The sequence below is a fragment of the Haemaphysalis longicornis genome, unplaced genomic scaffold (assembly GCF_048455015.1).
Source record: "Haemaphysalis longicornis isolate Haplotype H1 unplaced genomic scaffold, Haemaphysalis longicornis Haplotype H1 scaffold_4, whole genome shotgun sequence".
Taxonomy (NCBI): Eukaryota; Metazoa; Arthropoda; class Arachnida; order Ixodida; family Ixodidae; genus Haemaphysalis; species Haemaphysalis longicornis.
The window spans coordinates 43,880,289-43,897,640 of NW_027526361.1; the positions used below are offsets into that span (position 1 = coordinate 43,880,289).

At 52.0% G+C, this 17,352-nt stretch overlaps 1 protein-coding gene across 7 annotated transcripts in view; it reads left to right on the forward strand.

Moving 5' to 3' along the window:
• The window catches only part of Mub (poly(rC)-binding protein mub), a 189,645-nt gene that overhangs the window by 91,863 nt on the left and 80,430 nt on the right, over positions 1-17,352 (forward strand). For all 7 annotated transcript variants that reach the window (XM_077706575.1, XM_077706577.1, XM_077706583.1 and 4 more), the window contains one exon: positions 5,599-5,706. The gene's annotated coding sequence lies outside the window, so the exon portion shown is untranslated. Of the gene's footprint in view, positions 1-5,598; positions 5,707-17,352 lie in introns of those variants that run through there.

A 17,352-nucleotide genomic window follows, 5' to 3' on the forward strand; every position in this document is an offset into this window, starting at 1 on the left:
GTCGTGCCTGTCTCCCGGTATCCCGTGCGCTCTTGTGTTCGTGTGTGTACCGGTATCCGTATTTGCGCGGACGGCGCGGCTCGTGTTGGTTCGCTCCGACTTCGCGGGCCCTTCGTTAAAATGGCGCTCCAGGGAAGCGATGCGGTGCTGCACTTGATTCCACCGTTTGTCCAATTTTTCTTCTCTCCTGTTTATCGATGCAGCTTTACTGCCGATTTTTTTTACTGTTATTTAGCGATTTGTACCGGCGCTGGTAGTCTCGCAATTATACCGTGGACGTCCGCAAACATGCCTTGGACAAAACGTGTGCAACGTATCGTCGCGTACAGTTAATGACGCATGTTTTAACCACAGAGCTAAGTTTTTGGTTCCGCCGTATGGCGGTACCAGCAAAAATACCAAGGAAAAAGACGAGTGCACGTGAGCGTGCGCCTCGTGAGGAGCGCTGAGCGTCGGCCCGCTCTACCTTCGAGAACACTCTGCCCAGCGTTCGTCGTGTGATCTCTCGTGTGCTTTTCTACTTGCCAGCTCACGTGCGTTCGCGCCTGAAGTGCGGAGCACAGCCGCCGAGTTCGCGCTACAGGCGCTGAGTTGGCGAAGTCGGTTGCCGCGGACTTTCGCGCGTGCTAACGTGGTCCACTTTTTGATAGATGTGAACGGCTGCGGACGAAACGATCCGGGCCTGCCAATTATGGAAAACTTTCAGCGTTAAGTTCGTAAATCCATGTAAGGTGCAACAGTCGGGTCTCCGACGAAGGGAGAGGGGCCGCCAGCTCTGCTGTTTTTCTAAGCTTGCGCCGTTAGTTCAAGCTGCGCCAATTTTGGGCTTTTACTTTTCTGGGTATACGTATGTCGGTTTGAGATCGTTCTTCTGTTCTTGTAAGGAAGAATATTTCGTGAGCTTAGGAACTAGCTCAAGCCTACCTTTAGGCTCCCGTCGTTCTCATTCACTTTAGCTCTTGAAACTAGCCATGTTGTTGCTAGCGCCCACCCGCTCGTAGTAGTCACTTGCTGCTCTTAGGAAAGCGCTGTGTGTGAAGCGCTTCGCTAAGCCCTGCTGTAATAATAGACTGAAAATTTTGTGCTGTGGCCTAACGGACTCGTTCCTCGGGGCAACCGAAAGAAACTGTCAGTCGTTTTATCTACCTGCCTTGCAAGCCCGGATCGGCAGCCTTTCCAGCTTCTTGCTTAAACCTGGCTTTTTTTTTTATTTGTAACGTGGCATATACACCTACCATGCCTTCCCATTTATAGTTCCGCTGTCCTAATCCTTGTGCAGTGCGCCACTGCTTTTATGTGCCACCGCACGTGTGACTGCGTCCGCGCCGCTTTTATAACTCCGACTGCAGCGGCATTACTCGCGTCCGCTCACAGCCCCTGTCGATTGGCCCTGTCGCGAGTGGACGACCACTCGTTTGTTTAGCCATTAATCTTGCGCACCTGCCTCGTCGGCCTTATCCACAGGAAGATTGAGTGCGTGCCGTTACTGCGCTGCGCTGCAGAAGACGACAGTGCATTTTCTGTGTTCGTTGTCCGCCTTTCTTTTTTTTCCCTCGCCTGCGAGAGAGGACGTCGAAGAAGAAAGCGTGTCGATCGTTCTGGTCACCCAGGTTGGCGCGGGTGGACAGACGGGAGTCTGCGTGGCGGCCGCCGGCATCTCAGGGCGAGCTTACGGGCTCGTCAGTCATGGCACCGATGCGTTTTAAAACGATTGCTCGGAAACCAGACAAGAATGAAAGAGTTTCGACGACGGAAAATAAAAAAAAAATAAAAAGACGCAGTGGACGGACGAAACGGGCATGTCATTGGAAGAAACTCGCCGCCTCCTCCGCTCTCCATTGTTCGCTCTGCGGCGCTTTTATTTGCCCGTTTGCAGTCGCCACTGCGGAGCGCTTTTCTCGGCTGTTTTTACTGCGGCGATATTTTCCCTGGCCCTCGCGTAGCGCGCAGAGCGAAGGCAGTTCATATCACAACGCTCGAGATTTAACGAGCTCCCAGTCTGAAAGTCCTTGGTTCGTCGTCGTGCGGTATGGTGTTTTTCGGGCTTCTTTCGATGCTTCTCTTCTCTGTCTTCTTTTTTTGTTTCTTTGTTCATAACCTAAACTGGGCACGGCGTTCAAGCAAACCGCACCCGGCTCTCGCGAAAATATCTCCGATAACGAGATGGGCGCCCGCTAGTAACGAAGCGATTTCATTATGCAAGCTGTCAAATGAAGCCCACTCGACGCTTATCTTTTTTCCTCTTTTCTGTCTGTCAGCGTGAAGGTTAAAGGAGGAGCACTGCAGCCGTCGTCATGCGCGCGGTTTCTCCTCCACTTCGTCTCTTTCTCTTTTTTTTTTCCTCATCATAGCTGGCCTATTTATTTTTTCTCGCCCAGTGTTTCAGGGTAGGAACCACAGGCAAATACGAAAAAAAAAAAGTTGTATTCATAGCCGCAGAAAATCAGCCGAAAGGCTTGATTGGATTCCAGGTTCTTGATGACAGTTCGGCGCAGGCTGTCTGTCGCCTTTCCGCGCACGTGTCTGCGCGTGTGTTGGCGCATATTTTGTGCGCCATTGATAACGCCCTCATGAGTATCAGTCATAACCTTAAGGTGACCTAATCGGTTTCCCGGGCCGCGCGCTTAATATTACCCCCAGATGGCTGGTGACACGTGCGAATACGAGCGCCACGCATCGCTCGCCTGACGGCTCGAGTGGGTCCCGGTGCGCCTAGTCGAGCGGCATCTGCAGCGAGCATTTAGAATCATTTCGCAAATTTGCCCCGTGCGCAGCTCCTCGCGCAAGACCTGCCCGCCCTCCTCTTCCCTCGGTGATCATTTCTCTGCCCCACTTCCGCTCTCTTACGTATTTCCTTGTTGTGCCTTTAGTGCGCACTTTTTTCTACGTCGCGTGCACCTCTGAACGCAAAGTCACTCGCACTCTGCACTTCCTTCGCGCCGCTGCTAAGACGGGTGCTAACGAGGCTGCAGCCGGTGGTCGTTTTCTTCATCTGCTTCTTCTTCTTCTTCTCCCTTCTCCTGCGAGACAGCTGGACGGCGGCGCCGGGGAGGAAACGTCGTTTACGGATCAAATGAGTCATTAGCGCTGTTGGGAAACCTCGAGACGAATTAGGAGGACGGTCCGACACAGCGCAAAGTGCACGCGCGTGCCTCCGGACTAAGGATGGGAGCGCTCCGGAGGCTGGGAAGAGAAAAAAGAAGAGGAAGAAGAGAGAGAGATAGAGAGAAGCGGCGCAGGGAAGCGAAAGTTCTGCATGGGAACCGATCAGCGGTGGTGATCTTAATTTGCGTGTTTAGGGAACGACTCCTCTGAGGGGCGCATTAGCGCGGCGGCCTTTAATTACTGGCGTTGAAACAAGCGCCCGACGTAGCCTAGTAGAAAGAAGACACGGCCGGGGTGTCGGCGGGGCTGCGAGCGGGTGGAGAATAAAGCAAAGATGCGGAGGAAAAAGGTTCAGTTTCAATTGGTAATTCGTCTTCATTCGTCCACGCACGACGGCGGCGGCAACTGGGGCGCGCATTGTATTCCCCGTACGCGTAGCTGGCATGCATTATTAGGTTGAAGCTCGTTAGGCCACTGGAGCTCGCTTGTGCGGGCTTCGGTCTTGCAGTTAAGGCGCGCGAAGGATTTGCCACTCTCCATCTCTCCATCTCTCTCTCTTTGTATCTCTCTCTCTCTCTCCTTTTTTTTCAATATTTGTTCCCCCAAAAGAGCGAAGTCGTGCTCTCCTCCGGCCTCCGGGATTTCTCGTGAGTCGACGCGGATCTAGGTGTTCGAGCGCTCCCTGCGTTTACCTGGGCGGCCGCCTAATAGCACACGGGACCTTGGGAGCTGGAGATACAGCGCGCGTGTTTCTATCCAATTTTTGCCGGGAATTTTTGTACCGCCAGTCCTGTTTATCTTGATTTCGTTTCATCTCCTGCTTATTCGCAAGCAGCTTGCCGGGGAGTAATTTGTTCCCCGACTTCCCGGAAGCAAACTTTGGCCGGCAAATTTGGAAGCGATTTCGGGGATTCGTGTTGTCGTCGTCGCGGATAGTTGTTACGGAACTTTTACGCGCTAACACGTCACCTAGGTGGACGATCGGAGGTCAGTTTTATCTCACGGTGTCGAGGGACCAAAAATCAAAGTTTTTTTTTTTTTTTCCGTGCATCGCATTCTGTCAGTATGCAAATTTTGACAATGCTTGGAGCCTTATGTCGCGTCTTTTACTCTTTAAAGGGACAGACAACCGAATTTGGTCGAATAAATTTTTTTTTCCAAATGAAAGGGCATCACTTAGAATACCTTAACGCGAAGCGGATTTGCCGATACCGTCATAGAACTTTTGAAGTCGTTATTTTTAGATCTACGAGGCTTGCACGGCCCGTGAAAAGGAATGCTTGCAACCAGTGAGCCGTGCAGCAGCGTGCTTTGAACTGCACGTGAAATTATAAGAGATATTCAAAAACGCGTCCGCGACTAACACAACAATGCGAAACCTTTTTTATTCCTTCGTGCGGTTTTTGAATGACGCGTTGAAACCGACGGGATTGTTTTGACACAAAAAGCAGTGTCACGCTTAGACACTGCGTGGCGCCACCAGTCGGAAATTTTAGTGCAAAAATAAAATTATTTCCGCGAGTTTATTTCAAAATTTCTTGCCTTTACCCCTGTATATTAAACGCTGGCTTTTATGTGAGATAGAGGACATGCACGCCACAAAAATCGGTTGTCTGTCCCTTTAAGAGAAGCGAACATTGTAACTACAGTAATCGTGTCAGTCGCCTCGTTTCTCATAGGCATCGCGCGGAAATGACCGCGTAACAAACTGAAGCTCGGTTTCGACTCCCCAGAACCCAATGCCCGACGCTTGTTTCAGCTTTGAGATGTGTGCAATATTACACAGAAGGTGCTTCGAAGTACCCTTCTAGAAAATGCCTTCCTCGCTCAGCCTACGGCGGCTATCATAACGTTGCAGATTGACTCCAGGTGCGACAGTAAGTCGTTCTGATCTTTGGGTGAAGTCGATCATACTTATCGCCTGTAAGGTACAACAACAGCAAAATACCCCGGCCTAAACATTTCGCACCAAAAGATGTGTCCACACCTTCCGTTAGTACTCAGTACTGTTCTTAATGTGCTTGCAAAATAAAATGGTTGCTCAGTGATTATTTCTGCTTCAGAACCCGCATTAGCAGGCTTTGATACCCAGTGCTAATAATTGTGTTCTCTTTTTCAGTTGTGGGCTAAAAGTGTCGCATACATGCACGCACGCTCGCCGTCACAATGATGGGAAGATGGGTCAGTGGCTGTATAGAGATTTACGCCTTCAGTGGCTGTATAGAGGTTTACGCCTTACAAATACCCTGACTTCTCGGAGACTTGGAGTAGCATGTGAACCCGCGAGCAGATTTTATAATAATTATGAGACTTGCTTTTTTTTTTTACCGCCCCGTTTAGAGTTCCACATTCGACACCGACTTTCGTGCAGTGTGTACTTTTTCGTTTGTTCATTTTCGTTCTTGTCGATTCATTTTCGTTCTTGAGTGGTGGCTCAATCTCTGTTCTCGCCGTTTGCTCCTTGTAACTTAATCCTCGCCCTCTTTCTCGCAGGGATGACCGCGTGAACCGTGAAGGCTGAACACTCCTTCTCACTCTCTTTCTCCCCTCACCTCAACGCTGGTTCCCTCGTGCTACGTCACTTTCTACGCTGCCGCTGAGGTGAGTACTTTTCTCTTCCACGCTTCGGCGGGATTGTGAGCGTGTGTTCGTGTGTGGGTTCGTGTGTCTTCGTCACCACGCCGTGTCTACGTGAACGTGGTTCTAGCCATTATGCAGACGAGCCAAGTACATCTGTTGTACATCTGTTGTCTCCAATGGCGGGGATAAAAAAATGAGGTATCTTCAATACGGCGCTACTTCTTTGTCACCCCTTGTGGGGAAAGTGGAGTGATAAGGGGAATGCGGATGATTTTTGGGGAGGCAGAAGGTGTTGCTGATCCTGGTCGTCATACTGCTTTCGTGTCGAGTGGGGCCTAGCAGAATGAACGTTTTACGCCTCTAAAGCGCTTTTTTTTTTAATTTTATTGCGATTTACCGTAGAGTCCCCTTACTGGAATGGTTCGATCCATAGTACACCACCGTCCCAGAAGCACGATAGACGGGTCCATCGACAAAGGAAATGGCGTGTGCTGGCGTACCTTCGCCGCTTAGTGCCGCCGCGATCACTTATCCCCTCGATTCACCAACTTGTGCATATTGTCCACGCAGAGGGGTAAGTAAGGTCATGGTTGACAGGATTACCTATTCTAACATTCAGGCCGCACTCGTCGGCTTCACTTCGTATCGCGCGCATACAATCAAGGCCATGACCGCCAAGATCTTCTGCGTCAGTTCGAGTTTCCGAATTTAGGGCGCGTCATCCCACGGTGCCTGAAAGGGGCCGGTTGCTTCACACAGGGCTCGCAACGATGCCATTGTGTCTTGTCCGTCTTACTGCTACGAAAGGGGTACCAGCTCCTACCTGCGTCTCTTCATGGCAAAGTCACTGGTATTGACGGTGAAAGGCGAAACACATATGCGGAAAGCGACGCGTCTGCGCACACGTCTCCCGCTCCTTGAACCGGTTGGGATGTCGGAACTTGGAAGACCCCCAGAGCGCCGCTCCCGCACGCGTCCAATCTGATAGATGTTTTGCAGCGCCGCGTCGGAAACTGTATCACTCGGGTACACTCTAACTCGGGCGCACATGCTGCCGCTTGAGGAGCCTTGGTCGCTTCGGAAAATTCGTTTTCCCGTTCAGAGCGTTTTGTCATCACTGCGAGTAAACGTGTAAAGGTTGATCCCATCCAGAGATACGCTGGTGCGCCTGCCGAACGACGCTCATCGTTTTTGTGCGGCAGCCAGGTTGTCACATCTCCTGAAAGTCACGTGACAACACGTAACATGCGGCCTCGTCAAAACCGAAAGAGCAGAAAACTAGGAGCCACTGATTTGATACAAAACCTGCCGCTTCCGTTCACCCTGGAAGGGAGCGCAATAAAAGTAACGTAGTACGGAGGTCTCTCTATAGTAGACGTAAAGACGCTACGCGTTGAGATGCAACGTGAGAAGACGCTAACGAAAAGCAAGTGGCTCTGATCCGAAGGTCCGATCCGATTACAGTGAACCTCGTTCGGCGGGCGTCGTCTAGTCACGCTGCATTGGTGGCTCCCTCCTGTCTGCGGGAATTGAGATGCATAATTCTTGCTGCTGTGCCTGCTTACTTCTCTCAAACTTGTTTATATTTTCATTTCTTCGCCGGTCGTGCGTGTTGATCAATGACGAATCTTGCTAAACTTTTTCCAACGTTTCTTGTTGCTTTATCCGTAAAGCCGCTAAAGCTCCTCATCCGACGCCCGAGCCTCCCTGTAAGAGCTGCAACGTGTGCGCACTGTTCCTACCTATGGTAGGCGCACTTCTTTGCGCAGAAAAATGCTGAGCTCTCGATTCTTTTTTTTTTCTTTTTTTTTTTTTTTTTTTCTTTCACCTGCCTCTAATTCTCCCGGTGTTCGCTTCTGGGCAGGCAGCAAAAGGCGGTTGCCGAGGCTTCTTCAATAAAGCAACGAGCGGGAGCTCTGGGACTCTCCCTTTCCGGCGACCGAGAGGGAGATTGAAAGCACGTATTGTATTTGGGAATTTAGCGAGCCGGACCTAATCTTAACCAAATTATACAAGAGGCGGCGGCCGAAGCGCGCCGTTGCTACTCTCACGTGGGGGCGCGTGAGGGCGATGGAGAAAACGGGAGGAGGCGCGCGGGCGGTCTTCCGTTGCGGTTTGCGTAAATATTTGACGCACCTGGAAAAAGGGAGCGTTCGCCCGCCTCCGTGTGTGTGGGCCGGCGAGAGTTAAATAATGCGGACAGAAAATCTCGTTTCCCGGCCGGACGGCGAAGCCAAGGAGTGAAGGGGAAGCGAAAGAAAAAATGCGCTACGAGCAGTGGCGAAAGATGTACGGACAGAACACACACGGCACGCCTCCTCCCGAAGCCGGTTAATGATAGCGCGGTGTGTTGAGCCGCACTCCTCCGCTCGGCTTATAGGAGAAGGCGGCGCGGCGCGTTCTAATGACGTCCACAGCAGCAGCGGTGGCTCCGGTGAGCGGAGCGAGACAACGGGATTAGGCCGCGAATGAAAATTAAAAGCGCCGTTAAAAGAAGGGACCAAACGAACGCGGCTCGGCCGCCGCCGCGCCGTAAGTCCCGCACTGTCGTCCCTCCTGCTCTAAAAAAGCCGGTCGCGGCGCGCCGAGAACGGCAGTGGCGCGTCCGGAGGTTGTTAAATTATTGCAACGTTCCAACGACGCCGCCGTTATTACACTCTTCTTTATTTTGCTCCCTCCGAGCACAATGGTGCGGCTCCTTCTTTTCTCTTCATCCCTTTCCTGCCCCCTCGGCCGCTCCTGCTGCTCGTTTCGCTGGGTGTCTTTGATGCCTCGGGCTCTCGCGTTTGGCCGAGTTCGCCTTTCTCCGCGCGCTGTAAAACGCTTATTATTAGCTATTACCGTCATCTCTGGCGCTGCAACCCCCATCCTCCCCCCTAGCGCGACCGAGGCCGCTTTAGCTAATGCGCACTAGCTCGGGTTCGTTCGTGCGTACCTAAGCGGCACGGACCGCGGGAGGAGGCCGCCCCGCACACCAAGGAGCTCGGGGAAAGGGCTGCAACTTACATTAGTGCACGCCGAACTGGTTCAACGCGGGAGGCTCTGGGGAAGAAAGCGCCTCTCTCACTCTGAATGTTTCTCCCCTCCCATATTTGGACTTCTCCTCTCGTGCTTTATTTGTGTTTGCCACCTGACTGCAGGTGCGTTTTGTTGTTCGGCTTGTCGAGGGTGTTCTCGGCTGTAAAGCCGCGGTTGCGCGCGCGCGCGTGTATTGAGGCCGAAGCGGCGTAGAGCATGATTACTTTTTTACGAGTGAGCGCCCTAATACAATCCACCGTCTCCCTCCCCCCTCTCTCTCTCTCTCCTCCCCTCTCTCTCTATCGTCTATTGGGCTCTCCCCCTTTTCCTCATTCCGCCGCATACCCTACCCTAACTACGGTTCTGGCGTCGTAAAAGAACTGCGAGCCGAGATTGCGGAGACACTTTATGCACGGCCAAGGTGTAACCACGTGTCCGTGTACGAACGCCGCCATTTATATATATATATATATATATATATATATATATATATATATATATATATATATATATATATAGCACAATTTTTCTTGTTCGGCAGCCGACGGGAGTGGCGAGACCTATAACATAACACCGCAAGAGATTTCGTGATTTCGTGCTTCAGTTCTGTTGTTTGTTATTCTCGTACATTTTTACTTTTTGATGGGCAAGCTTTAACGTCGCTCCCGGTAATCTCGCTTTATAAAATTACCATCACTTCTCTACTGACGCCTTGCGCCGTGTGTTCCCTGCAGCGGCGAAGAACACAACGTGGTCGTCAGCTCGAAACTCTTTTCTTCGGAGATAAAGCAGAGCGAGTGCTTTCATGGCCGCCCGCGTAAATGCGAGCCATAACTTGTCTCCCCACGTATGCGACATTGATGTGCCGAAAACCGAGCCGGGCGCGTTATCGTCGCTATAAAAGTTGTTGTTTCAATTTTCGTGCTCGCCTTTTAACCGCAGGTACCCCAGCATCGTTTCTATTCTGTCCTTGTGCCCACGCTGTTTACGGTCTTTTCGTGCAAGCTAGTGTTATAATCAAGCACGGGCTTGTGATTGCATTTTTTGTCTGTGATCAGGCTTGTGATTGCATTTTTTGTCTGTGATCATTACGTTGTCTATCGCCTGTTACCGTAACACTCGTGCCGGACGTATTTTCTGATAGTTACTGTTTCTTTCTTGCATGCCCAGAAAATTGCATCGAAATGCGGCGGATTCATTGCATGCCAACGTACTGCCGTGAGAAAAAGTTGATTACTCCAGATTAACTACCGAAATTAACTGTCACGCAACCTGATGCGGCGTCAAATGCTTAGTGCCGCTGAGCCGTTCATATCGCTCAGGGGATTCACCCATTTTAAATGCAGCAGTTTCGTTTCCTTACCTGCACACAGCGCAGAAATAAATTTCGTTCCTCAGCCACGCGTCCTGTGAGCGTCATTCCAAGAAAGCACCTTTTCTCTTCAACTTTGGGCGTAACGCAGCCGACCGGTGTGCGTGTGAAGATCACAGCAATCCGGATGCTTTGCAGTATAGCTGTAATGAGCTGTAAGTAGCTGTATAGCTGTAGCTGTTTATACTGTAATGAGGAGTTCGACAGTGTAGTCACTCCCGCACCTTCTTATATAATAGAGCTCGGTGTACTCCTGGCTCCAAGTGAAAAATTCTCCCGGCTTGCGTACGTGTTCCGGGATGGATCATCCTCTTTGTCACGTGTGGAGAATTCGGGTTAGTGGGCAGTAGAGGAGTCCGTGGAAGAGAAAAATGTGCCTTCCACCTGGTAAACAACTGCGACGTTTTCTGAAAGAAACTGTATTACTTCACCTCGTAGCCATAAGGCTGTATGTAGTTTAGGTAGGTTTCAAATTTTCTTCAAATTTTCAAACTGGTTGGCTAAGTCCGGCTTCGCATTCTCCACATCTAATGTACCCGCCAAGCTTACAGTTTTGGTGCAGTTGACGTTTCGCTTGCGTTGGTGGTGATGACGAGCTAACCCCCCACTTTTCTCGTCGAAACCGCCACTCCCGCTGAGCTGAGCGCAGCGGCGAAGATGGGCTTTGCGTTATTTGGCGCAAGGCAAGAAAGTATCCGGGAGGGGGGGGACATTATTTGCGTCGGAACTCTTGTGCCGCGAGCGCATTTGTTCGCGTTTAGCGTAGCTGGCGACTATGCAAGACTGTGCTGGCGCGTGCTCAGGTAAGAGAAGCTGGCGCGACGGCGGGGATCCTCGGTGGCAGAGACAATGGGTTCTCTCGACTGGCACAAACAGGGTCGCGGACAGAGAGGTACACGTGGCGCCAGGTCGCTTGGGGCTAAAACTGTCGTTGGCAGAGGAAGCAGTGAGGAGAGCGCGGAGGCGCGTAACCGCGCGCGCTCATCAGGCACCGAGCTTCACTGAGCCCCCGACCTCACTCCCTTTCGGTTTCCTCCCGTCCCGCTGCTAACCGACTTGTCCGCAGGGACATCTCACCCACTGCCCGCCTTCGTCGCTCCTCTTGTGGCCTCCTTTAATTGCCTTCGGTTTTGGGTGACGCGGAGCCTGCTTGAAGATGTCTCTTGCGTCCTTGAGCGCATTACCCTAAGTACTGTCTCCATGCCTGTTCGAGGCGGGCCCCCGAAGGGTGTCGTTATCATCTCGATTATGCTATAGGACTGTCATGAGTGTATTTTTGTAATGCCCGAAATGTAGGTTTTTGCGCATCGAAGCCATTTCTGGGATATGCGGCGCGCCATAGACGATGGCTGAGGAATAAATTTGCCAGCCTGGGGATCTTTAACATGCCGCAAAGGCACAGTTTTTTTTTTTTTCTTGACTTGCAGAAAATGTACGGGTGATCATTCAGATCGGTGCGGTGCAGTGTGCGCCAGTAGTGCGATTCCGGTTCTGCGACCGATTGCATTTGGCGCAAATTCACTTCACTTATCTTAACGAAGTATTACGGAATTATACGCGAACGCCCGCAACAAAGTAAGGAAAAAATGTGAGAACAACGCTTGTTGCGGTCTTTTTGTATTTATCGTTTGTTCAACAGGCATAACCTAACGTTCTGCTTGCTAGATTACGTTTGATGCAGCGACTTTACAAAGAAAGCACTTGGTTTAGAACGTGAAGCTAATTCCCAAGCCGTAGTCATTCGTGCTTAAGTGCTGTACAAGTAACGTTGAACAAATTTTTCAGGCTAAAAAAATTGGGACACATTTCTCCGCGTGGTGTGTAGCGATTGTTGAACTGAGTTAGGCACGTTAGTCAAGCAACCATGCCTCAACACCGCCTTTAGGCACCCTTGTACACCGTTATGTACGCTTCCAGCACTTCTAGCAGTTTCAAGGAGCTTCAGCGTTTTCCTTGTAGCGGTAGCTAATGCCGCTTGACGCTCGCTTTTCGTTCACGCATGAACATTTTGTGGCGCATGTTTATTTGTCGTGTTTGCTCTCCAGAGCTTCTGTCACAGCTGCGCCAGCTGCAGCTTCTTCCGAATTCAGCGGCGAGGCTAATGACATGTCGGGAAGGTGCGCAGAGCCTGGGATTTCGAGACACGAAGGGGCGACCTTTTTTTCCTTGTTCCGTCAGCTGTCACCAACGTGTGTAGTCGAGGCTCTTTGTATACGATCTGTCACTCCCTCTGGTGTTCCATTTCGTGATGCATGCGGTCTTATCCGCACAAAAGAGGCTTCTCTGGCGTCTGAGCGCAGCACTCGGAGGGAAAAGGCTCAACTGCTGCACGTAGCTTTGTTTTGGGCAGTTCTAGCCAACTTATCTCCAACGGACACCTGTTCATCATTATCCTGATACTTAATAATTCGGTAATTCCAGGCACTGACACTGGTGTATCATTTCCTCAGTACACTTCTGACTAACGGAGGGGAAAGAGCACTCTGGGCCGGGCCTTCATCATCACCACCAGCCTATCTACGCTCACTGCAGGGCAAAGGCCTCTCCCATGGATGTCCACTTATCCCGGTCCTGTGCTAATTGCGACCAATTTACTCCGCAAACTTCTTGATCTCATCTGCTTATCTAACTTTCTGCCGCTTCCTGCCACGTTTGCCTTCTCTAGGGGCCCACTCTGTCACCCTTAATGACCAACGGTTATCTTGACTTCACATTGCATGCCCTGCCCACACCCATTTCTTATTCTTAATATGTCCTTCACGCGCGTTTGTTCCCTCACCCACTCCGCTCTCTTCTTGTCCCTTAATGTTACACCTATCAACTTCCGCTCCATTGCCCGCTGAGTCGTCCTCAATTTAAGTTGAACCCTCTTAGTGAGCCTCCAAGTTTCTGCCCCGTAGGTGAGTACCGGTAAGATGCAGCTGTCATGCACTTTCTTCTTCAGGGACAATGGTAGGCTGCCATTCATTATCTGAGAATGCTTGCCGAATGCACTCCACTCCATTCTAATCGTTCTAATAACCCGGACCTTGGGGCATCCGAAATGTCTAGTTTAACTAATGCTCGGAGGCTTTAACGTCGATTATACAGAGATGCGGGGCTCCTACCAGGACACGAAGGGAGCTGTCTCGGTGGTGCGTGTCTCGGCCGGGCAGTGGCTCGAGCGTGCGCCTTCCCCGTCCCCCCTGTTGAGCGCGTTCTTCTCTCCCACTTCTTCTCACGGGCCCGCTGCTTCAAAGCAATTTCGTTAAAGCTCTATCCGCACATATATTCGCCTTGTTTGCAGGCTCCTCTCGGCCCGCCGGCGGATTGTTTATCCGTCACAGTCTCGTATTTGTTTACCCGCACCACGCTGCGCCGTTCGCGCAATGTTGACGGCCGCCGGCCCCGCTTGTTTGCTAAGGAAGCGCCTGAGGCGTGTTTATTCTCGGGCACAAAATGAAAATTAGGGCGCCGCCGAAGCACGCTGGAAGGGGGCGGAGAAGTGCGCTAAGCAACGCTGAAGTCGCCGGAGCCTAGCGCCAGTAGTGCGAAAACGATGCCGCGCTATACAAAAAGAAAAGGGGCCATTCCTTTGAAACGAGAACCAAAACAAAAAGCGTAACACTGCAGTGGTTCTGGAGATGAGCATAATTTGTTTCTAACCTTCCTTTTCTCTCCTTGGCATTATCCGCGGTTTTTTTTTTTTTTTTTCGTTCTCGTTAGCAGCTAGCGCCCATTCCGATACCCCTTCTTCTCCTCCTCTTTGTCTCCTCCTCCGCGCACTGCAAGGCGCCGGCTGACGGCGAGCGTAGCAAATTGAAGCCGTTTCTTGGCCGCTGTTTATTCGCCGTTCATTTTCTGCTGTGGCCGACTCCTTCCATTCACTTTTATTTATCGCTTTTCTCGACGTGTCTTCTCCTTCTTCCCCTCGGCGCCAAGGGAACAGGTAGCTGCATTTACCGGCATCAATCGGCTCCCCCTTTCTCGTAGTGCCCCCCTCGGCCCAAGAACACCTTCCAGATTAGGAGCATGCCTGAGCTTTTATCAGACCGCCGCCACTCTGCTGACGAGAGTGATCAAGTTCAGGGAAAGTAAAAATTTTCAAAATAGCTGGAACATACACGGAGCCAGGACAGGGAGTTAGTATGGCCGTTTCCCTCGTCGGGTGAGAGGCAAGTGAATGGCACTTCTTAAGCCTTCTAGTGAACCGTGCGTTTCCAGTTCTGCCACCCTGCGTTCGGAGAGGCGTCGGCCGCGGCAGCACCTTCGCAGCATCGTTCATCGTCGAGTGCGGCGGCCCGAAGAGAACAGCACACGTGGAAAGAGCAGACGCAAGCCGCCGCCGCCGTTCAAGAAAGAGCGCACACTGCAGAAACAATGGGTTTTGCGGAAGCCTCTACCGCCTTTATTGCCCCCTCTTCTTTCAGTCCGCCGGATAGAGGTATATACACTCGCTCGAACGTATCCATTGCAGAGCATCAATTTGATCGCACTTCTCCGCCATCCCGGCTCGTTCATCCGCTACCGCGCACTGTTTGACGTCTTCCGCCTTGTTTCGTGTTTTTTTTTTTTTTCGCTTTCAGGATACTCTTTTTTATTTTTTCGCAGTGCTTCATTTTGTCCGTTGGTTTGTTGCTGCGCTTCGGGTTGTTCAATTCCCGTTATTTCACTCGCATTGCACCTTTCTGTTGAGCTGATGCCAGGGTTCGCCCTTATTCGCGCGGGAAAAGCAGTAACCAACAAGAGTACCTGGCAAGTCCCAATTTCGCCGCCTTTTATTTCACCCCTCTCTCTATCTCTCTCGCTCTCTCTGGTGCTCTTCTACACCGTGTTTACTCCGTTTTCTTTTTTTTTTTTTTTTTTCAACCCGTGACCTTTTTGAGGACACCTACGCGCCGCGGGTCGGGACCGGGATGTTTTTCTCGTGCCGTTTGATCCGCAGACAAACAGCTCTCTCGCGCGCTTGCAAATCAGCGCCGGCAAGCTTCATCGCGGATTAAGGTGGCGCCCTCCCCCCTTTTCACCCTGCGTTTGCTTACTCGTATCCGCCGGTAAATACGCTGCCGCTGTGTCGGGATTGAAACTCGGCTCTGCAGGGAGACACCGAGGCGGACGGAGCTATTTTGACAAAAGCGCTTTCCGGGGCTCTTCCTCCTCCACGCGAGGTTCATTCCTCGCGCGCTGCGAGGCAGTCTCCTCTGCGCGCAGATTTGAGGGAGGATGCGGGGAGGAGCGAGGAGAGAAGCGCCCGGAGCGGATAGAGCGCGCGCGCGTTGAAGCTGCATGCTCGCAGGACACACCGCTCGTCAGATCGCCTGCGATGGCTCGTTATCCGGCCCGCATCCGTCGTCGAAACGCGTGTCTGCAGACGACTTCTGGCGTCGCCCGCGTGTAACGATCTCCGTCTTTGCGCTTCCGATAGCCTCGGCCCCAGGGGTCTGCATTCCGCTTTCCTCCTGCGTTCGACGGATGTTTTTTTCTTTTTCTTCTTTTAATCCGTTGCTGGGGGTGAGACGAGGTATAACGTCACGTCGTGTGGGTGCACTGTGCGTGCTTTTGTTGCAAAACAACGTGGAGCGCTGACTGGGACCCCTAAACGCTGCTCGCTACGGGCAGCGCCCAGCAGGCGTTACCGTCTAGTCCGTTCTTCTTTACTCAGGCCGCTGGGCATATGTGCTTCTTTCTTTACTTCAAAGAGGAGAACAGTAATGCCGGTATCCCGGTTTTTCTGCCCCTGGAGCTTCGTTACCGGCGTTTCTGTAGCAATTCGTGGAGAAGGAAGAAGAAAAATCGAGAGAGGACGCGTGGGTTCGTAACGACAGGATACACACGCTTGTGTGTTCGCAAGAAACGCTCACTATGGTTCGAGAAAAAAAAAAACGAACGGAGGAAAAGCAAGCAAGCGGAGTGAGACTTGTGTGTGCGAGCTGAAGCTTTGCCGGAGGAAGTCGCTCCAAGCGATCTTCATCTTCCTTCTTCTCCGGAATCGCGGGATCACTTCCTAGTCACCCGCCCTTTTGGGGATTCTGTGTTTTGGCGCCAAATGCAGACCGAGCTTGGAAAACTACCGCTCCGGGCGGCGGAGAGCGCATTTGGGGAGCGAAAAAAAAGTGAGGGCGGGAAACTGGTAAGAAGAATCTGAGAAATGAGAACAAAACAAAACCGTACTCGAAGCAAATGCAAAGAGAGAGAGAGAGAGAGAGAGAGCCTCGGCTCACGGGGTAGTTTATAGTATGCCGCTTCGGACGCGCTGCGCAAGTTGGCGCGACCAGTTCGCCCCCGAGCGTTCATCGAGTTGGCGCGTGCAAGTCGTCGCGCGCTTTTGCTCCCACGCGCCCCGTCCCTTCTCGTTTACCACTTCGCGCGAACCCATCTCGCTTCCCCTAGCGAGCGACCGTTCTTCCCTCTTTGCATGGCCGCGCCGCCCAGCTCCCTCAGCAAACGGCCGCATCAGCCTCAGCGCCAGAAGTCCACTCGCAAATCTAGAAACAAGGCCCCCGCCCGGTATACTTTTCTTGCACGTCCTGTGCTCCGGGCCCTTAACGGCGTACCTCCTGCACTCGTTCGTTGTTGTTTTTTTTAACATTTTTGTGCGCGTCATGGATTCAGCGAGCTGCGATCTCCCGTTTTCGCGCGCTTTCATTCCGTCGGGCGCGCCTTGTACATTTTCAGGTAGCTGAGTAGCGCAACTGCTCGGCAGCAAATCCCGCCTGCTATATTTCGCGCCTTCGTTCCCCTTTCTATCTTTTCCACGTTTTCCACACACCTTCCGCTAGTGCTGCTGCTGCTGCTGCCCTGCTGGTCATTTTTTACCATTCTGCACCCCCCCTCCTCTTCTTCTAGAGAAAGTCATTCTCCGGATCCTCGCGCTACTTCGCGCCGCGTGCCGTTCTTCTCCTTTACAATTCAGTAGGATGGCGACTCGCGGATGAGCTCTGTCGGAGGAGGAGGAGCAGCAGGGATGTCTCGACGTCGCGCGCCTGTTCATCCAAGTCTGAGGCATGCATACATGCATGCGCGCATTCCGCCAGCCTCTTCCGCGCTTATCGCTCCCGCTCTCTTCTTCCTCCGTCCCTCGCCTTCCTTCCGCGACCGGTATCCCAGGTAGGAAGGAGGTTCGCCCTGCTTCGCAACGCAAACTGCGATGCAAACCGAGTGTGTGGTGACGGCGCGGAGCAAATCGACTCCTGAGTCGGTGGTGCCGTCTCCCGTTTGGGTGTTCTCTTTTTACTCCTCTCTTCATTTCTTGTTCGCTTTTTTTTTCCCTAAGCCTGCCTCGCGACTGCTTCTCCCTA